This window comes from Schistocerca nitens, chromosome 2, assembly GCF_023898315.1.
Source record: "Schistocerca nitens isolate TAMUIC-IGC-003100 chromosome 2, iqSchNite1.1, whole genome shotgun sequence".
Taxonomy (NCBI): Eukaryota; Metazoa; Arthropoda; class Insecta; order Orthoptera; family Acrididae; genus Schistocerca; species Schistocerca nitens.
Window position 1 is genome coordinate 1,148,526,680 of NC_064615.1, and position 6,614 is coordinate 1,148,533,293.

Consider the following 6,614-nt stretch of genomic DNA (forward strand, 5'->3'; position numbering starts at 1 on the left):
TACTCGACTCCCAAAAGAAAATCCTATCGTTTCCGTAGAAACGTATCTCGATTTAGAAGGACAATGCAGGGAATCCAGAGTATTTCATATGGACGCAAATTGTGTGTTAATTCGTCAATGTGAGGGAGCGAGGGATGCAGTAAAGGAGGAATAATGCATCGGAAAAGAGATACTCGGAACCCCAAAGAAAATCCTATCGTTTCCGTAGAAACGTATCTCGATTTAGAAGGACAATGCAGGGAATCCAGTGTATTTCATATGGACGCAAATCGTGTGTTAATTCGTCAAAGTTAGGGAGCGAGGGATGCAGTAAAGGAGGAATAATGCATCGGAAAAGAGATACTCGGAACGCCAAAGAAAATCCTATCGTTTCCGTAGAAACGTATCTCGATTTAGAAGGACAATGCAGGGAACCCAGAGTATTTCATATGGACGCAAATTGTGTGTTAATTCGTCAATGTGAGGGAGCGAGGGATGCAGTAAAGGAGGAATAATGCATCGGAAAAGAGATACTCGGAACCCCAAAGAAAATCCTATCGTTTCCATAGAAACGTATCTCGATTTAGAAGGACAATGCAGGGAATCCAGAGTATTTCATATGGATGCAAATCGTGTGTTAATTCGTCAATGTTAGGGAGCGAGGGATGCAGTAAAGGAGGAATAATGCATCGGAAAAGAGGTACTCGGAAACCCAAACAAAATCTTATTGTTTCCGTAGAAACGTATCTCGATTTAGAAGGACAATTCAGGGAACCCAGAGTATTTCATATGGACGCCAATTGTGTGTTAATTCGTCAATGTGAGCGAGCGAGGGATGCAGTAAAGGAGGTATAATGCATCGGAAAAGAGATACTCGACTCTCAAAAGAAAATCCCATCGTTTCCGTAGAAATGTATCTCGATTTAGAAGGACAATGCAGGGAATTCAGAGTATTTCATATGGACGCAAATTGTGTGATAATTCGTCAATGTTAGGGAGCGAGGGATGCAGTAAAGGAGGAATAATCCATCGGAAAAGAGATTCTCGGAACCCCAAAGAAATTCCTATCGTTTCCATAGAAACGTATTTCGATTTAGAAGGACAATGCAGGGAATCCAGAGTATTTCATATGGACGCAAATCGTGTGTTAATTCGTCAATGTTAGGGAGCGAGGGATGCAGTAAAGGAGGAAAAATGCATCGGAAAAGAGGTACTCGGAAACCCAAACAAAATCTTATCGTTTCCGTAGAAACGTATCTCGATTTAGAAGGACAATTCAGGGAACCCAGAGTATTTCATATGGACGCAAATTGTGTGTTAATTCGTCAATGTGAGGGAGCGAAGGATGCAGTAAAGGAGGAATAATGCATCGAAAAAGAGATACTCGGAACCCCAAAGAAAATGTTATCGTTTCCGTAGAAACGTATCTCGATTTAGAAGGACAATGCAGAGAAACCAGAGTATTTCATATGGACGCAAATTGTGTGTTAATTCGTCAATTTCAGGGAGCGAGGGATGCAGTAAAGGAGGAATAATGCATCGGAAAAGAGATACTCGGAACCCCAAAGAAAATCCTTTCGTTTCCGTAGAAACGTATCTCGATTTAGAAGGACAATGCAGGGAATCCAGAGTATTTCATATGGACGCAAATTGTGTGTTAATTCGTCAATGTGAGGGAGCGAGGGATGCAGTAAAGGAGGAATAATGCATCGGAAAAGAGATACTCGACTCCCAAAAGAAAATCCTATCGTTTCCGTAGAAACGTATCTCGATTTAGAAGGACAATGCAGGGAATCCAGAGTATTTCATATGGACGCAAATTGTGTGTTAATTCGTCAATGTGAGGGAGCGAGGGATGCAGTAAAGGAGGAATAATGCATCGAAAAAGAGATACTCGGAACCCCAAAGAAAATCCTATCGTTTCCGTAGAAACGTATCTCGATTTAGAAGGACAATGCAGGGAATCCAGTGTATTTCATATGGACGCAAATCGTGTGTTAATTCGTCAAAGTTAGGGAGCGAGGGATGCAGTAAAGGAGGAATAATGCATCGGAAAAGAGATACTCGGAACCCCAAAGAAAATCCTATCGTTTCCGTAGAAACGTATCTCGATTTAGAAGGACAATGCAGGGACTCCAGAGTATTTCATATGGACGCAAATTGTGTGTTAATTCGTCAAAGTTAGGGTGCGAGGGATGCAGTAAAGGAGGAATAATGCATCGGAAAAGAGATACTCGGAAACCCAAAGAAAATCTTATCGTTTCCGTAGAAACGTATCTCGATTTAGAAGGACAATGCAGGGAACCCAGAGTATTTCATATGGACGCAAATTGTGTGTTAATTCGTCAATGTGAGGGAGCGAGGGATGGAGTAAAGGAGGAATAATGCATCGGAAAAGAAATACTCGGAACCCCAAAGAATATGTTATCGTTTCCATAGAAACGTATCTCGATTTAGAAGGACAATGCAGGGAATCCTGAGTATTTCATATGGACGCAAATTGTGTGTTAATTCGTCAATGTGAGGGAGCGAGGGATGCAGTAAAGGAGGAATAATGCATCGGAAAAGAGATACTCGACTGTCCAAAGAAAATCCTTTCGTATTCGTAGAAACGTATCTCGATTTAGAAGGACAATGCAAGGAATCCAGAGTATTTCATATGGACGGAAATTGTGTGCTAATTCGTCAATGTGAGGGAGAGTGGGATGCAGTAAAGGAGGAATAACGCATCGGAAAAGAGATACTCGGAACCCCAAAGAAAATGCTATCGTTTCCGTAGAAACGTATCTCGATTTTGAAGGACAATGCAGGGAATCCAGAGTATTTCATATGGACGCAAATTGTGTGTTAATTCGTCAATGTGAGGGAGCGAGGGATGCAGTAAAGGAGGAATAATGCATCGGAAAAGAGATACTCGAACCCCAAAGAAAATCCTATCGTTTCCGTAGAAACGTATCTCGATTTAGAAGGACAATGCAGGGAATCCAGAGTATTTCATATGGACGCAAATTGTGTGTTAATTCGTCAATTTCAGGGAGCGAGGGATGCAGTAAAGGAGGAATAATGCATCGGAAAAGAGAAACTCGGAACCCCAAAGAAAATCCTATCGTTTCCGTAGAAACGTATCTCGATTTAGAAGGACAATGCAGGGAATCCAGAGTATTTCATATGGACGCAAATTGTGTGTTAATTCGTCAATGTGAGGGAGCGAGGGATGCAGTAAAGGAGGAATAATGCATCGGAAAAGAGATACTCGACTCCCAAAAGAAAATCCTATCGTTTCCGTAGAAACGTATCTCGATTTAGAAGGAAAATGCAGGGAATCCAGAGTATTTCATATGGACGCAAATTGTGTGTTAATTCGTCAATGTGAGGGAGCGAGGGATGCAGTAAAGGAGGAATAATGCATCGGAAAAGAGATACTCGGAACCCCAAAGAAAATCCTATCGTTTCCGTAGAAACGTATCTCGATTTAGAAGGACAATGCAGGGAATCCAGTGTATTTCATATGGACGCAAATCGTGTGTTAATTCGTCAAAGTTAGGGAGGGAGGGATGCAGTAAAGGAGGAAAAATGCATCGGAAAAGAGATACTCGGAACCCCAAAGAAAATCCTATCGTTTCCGTAGAAACGTATCTCGATTTAGAAGGACAATGCAGGGACTCCAGAGTATTTCATATGGACGCAAATTGTGTGTTAATTCGTCAATGTTAGATAGCGAGGGATGCAGTAAAGGAGGAATAATGCATCGGAAAAGAGATACTCGGAAACCCAAAGAAAATCTTATCGTTTCCGTAGAAACGTATCTCGATTTAGAAGGACAATGCAGGGAACCCAGAGTATTTCATATGGACGCAAATTGTGTGTTAATTCGTCAATGTGAGGGAGTGTGGGATGCAGTAAAGGAGGAATAACGCATCGGAAAAGAGATACTCGGAACCCCAAAGAAAATGCTATCGTTTCCGTAGAAACGTATCTCGATTTTGAAGGACAATGCAGGGAATCCAGAGTATTTCATATGGACGCAAATTGTGTGTTAATTCGTCAATGTGAGGGAGCGAGGGATGCAGTAAAGGAGGAATAATGCATCGGAAAAGAGATACTCGAACCCCAAAGAAAATCCTACCGTTTCCGTAGAAACGTTCTCGATTTAGAAGGACAATGCAGGGAATCCAGAGTATTTCATATGGACGCAAATTGTGTGTTAATTCGTCAATGTGAGGGAGCGAGGGATGCAGTAAAGGAGGAATAATGCATCGGAAAAGAGATACTCGACTGTCCAAAGAAAATCCTATCGTATTCGTAGAAACGTATCTCGATTTAGAAGGACAATGCAAGGAATCCAGTGTATTTCATATGGACGGAAATTGTGTGCTAATTCGTCAATGTGAGGGAGTGTTTGATGCAGTAAAGGAGGAATAACGCATCGGAAAAGAGATACTCGGAACCCCAAAGAAAATGCTATCGTTTCCGTAGAAACGTATCTCGATTTTGAAGGACAATGCAGGGAATCCAGAGTATTTCATATGGACGCAAATTGTGTGTTAATTCGTCAATGTGAGGGAGCGAGGGATGCAGTAAAGGAGGAATAATGCATCGGAAAAGAGATACTCGAACCCCAAAGAAAATCCTACCGTTTCCGTAGAAACGTATCTCGATTTAGAAGGACAATGCAGGGAATCCAGAGTATTTCATATGGACGCAAATTGTGTGTTAATTCGTCAATGTGAGGGAGCGACGGATGCAGTAAAGGAGCAATAATGCATCGGAAAAGAGATATTCGGAACCCCAAAGAAAATCCTATCGTTTCCGTAGAAACGTATCTCGATTTAGAAGGACAATACAGGGAATCCATAGGATTTCATATGGACGCAAATTGTGTGTTAATTCGTCAATGTGAGGGAGCGAGGGATGCAGTAAAGGAGGAATAATGCATCGGAAAAGAGATACTCGACTCCCAAAAGAAAATACTATCGTTTCCGTAGAAACGTATCTCGATTTAGAAGGACAATGCACGGAATCCAGAGTATTTCATATGGACGCAAATAGTGTGTTAATTCGTCAATGTGAGGGAGCGAGGGATGCAGTAAAGGAGGAATAATGCATCGGAAAAGAGATACTCGGAACCCCAAAGAAAATCCTATCGTTTCCGTAGAAACGTATCTCGATTTAGAAGGACAATGCAGGGAATCCAGTGTATTTCATATGGACGCAAATCGTGTGTTAATTCGTCAAAGTTAGGGAGCGAGGGATGCAGTAAAGGAGGAATAATGCATCGGAAAATAGATACTCGGAACCCCAAAGAAAATCCTATCGTTTCCGTAGAAACGTATCTCGATGTAGAAGGACAATGCAGGGACTCCAGAGTATTTCATATGGACGCAAATTGTGTGTTAATTCGTCAATGTTAGATAGCGAGGGATGCAGTAAAGGAGGAATAATGCATCGGAAAAGAGATACTCGGAAACCCAAAGAAAATCTTATCGTTTCCGTAGAAACGTATCTCGATTTAGAAGGACAATGCAGGGAACCCAGAGTATTTCATATGGACGCAAATTGTGTGTTAATTCGTCAATGTGAGGGAGCGAGGGATGCAGTAAAGGAGGAATAATGCATCGGAAAAGAGATACTCGGAACCCCAAAGAATATGTTATCGTTTCCATAGAAACGTATCTCGATTTAGAAGGACAATGCAGGGAATCCAGAGTATTTCATATGGACGCAAATTGTGTGTTAATTCGTCAATGTGAGGGAGCGAGGGATGCAGTAAAGGAGGAATAATGCATCGGAAAAGAGATACTCGACTGTCCAAAGAAAATCCTATCGTATTCGTAGAAACGTATCTCGATTTAGAAGGACAATGCAAGGAATCCAGTGTATTTCATATGGACGGAAATTGTGTGCTAATTCGTCAATGTGAGGGAGTGTGGGATGCAGTAAAGGAGGAATAACGCATCGGAAAAGAGATACTCGGAACCCCAAAGAAAATGCTATCGTTTCCGTAGAAACGTATCTCGATTTTGAAGGACAATGCAGGGAATCCAGAGTATTTCATATGGACGCAAATTGTGTGTTAATTCGTCAATGTGAGGGAGCGAGTGATGCAGTAAAGGAGGAATAATGCATCGGAAAAGAGATACTCGAACCCCAAAGAAAATCCTACCGTTTCCGTAGAAACGTATCTCGATTTAGAAGGACAAAGCAGGGAATCCAGAGTATTTCATATGGACGCAAATTGTGCGTTAATTCGTCAATGTGAGGGAGCGAGGGATGCAGTAAAGGAGCAATAATGCATCGGAAAAGAGATATTCGGAACCCCAAAGAAAATCCTATCGTTTCCGTAGAAACGTATCTCGATTTAGAAGGACAATACAGGGAATCCATAGTATTTCATATGGACGCAAATTGTGTGTTAATTCGTCAATGTTAGATAGCGAGGGATGCAGTAAAGGAGGAATAATGCATCGGAAAAGAGATACTCGGAAACCCAAAGAAAATCTTATCGTTTCCGTAGAAACGTATCTCGATTTAGAAGGACAATGCAGGGAACCCAGAGTATTTCATATGGACGCAAATTGTGTGTTAATTCGTCAATGTGAGGGAGCGAGGGATGCAGTAAAGGAGGAATAATGCAT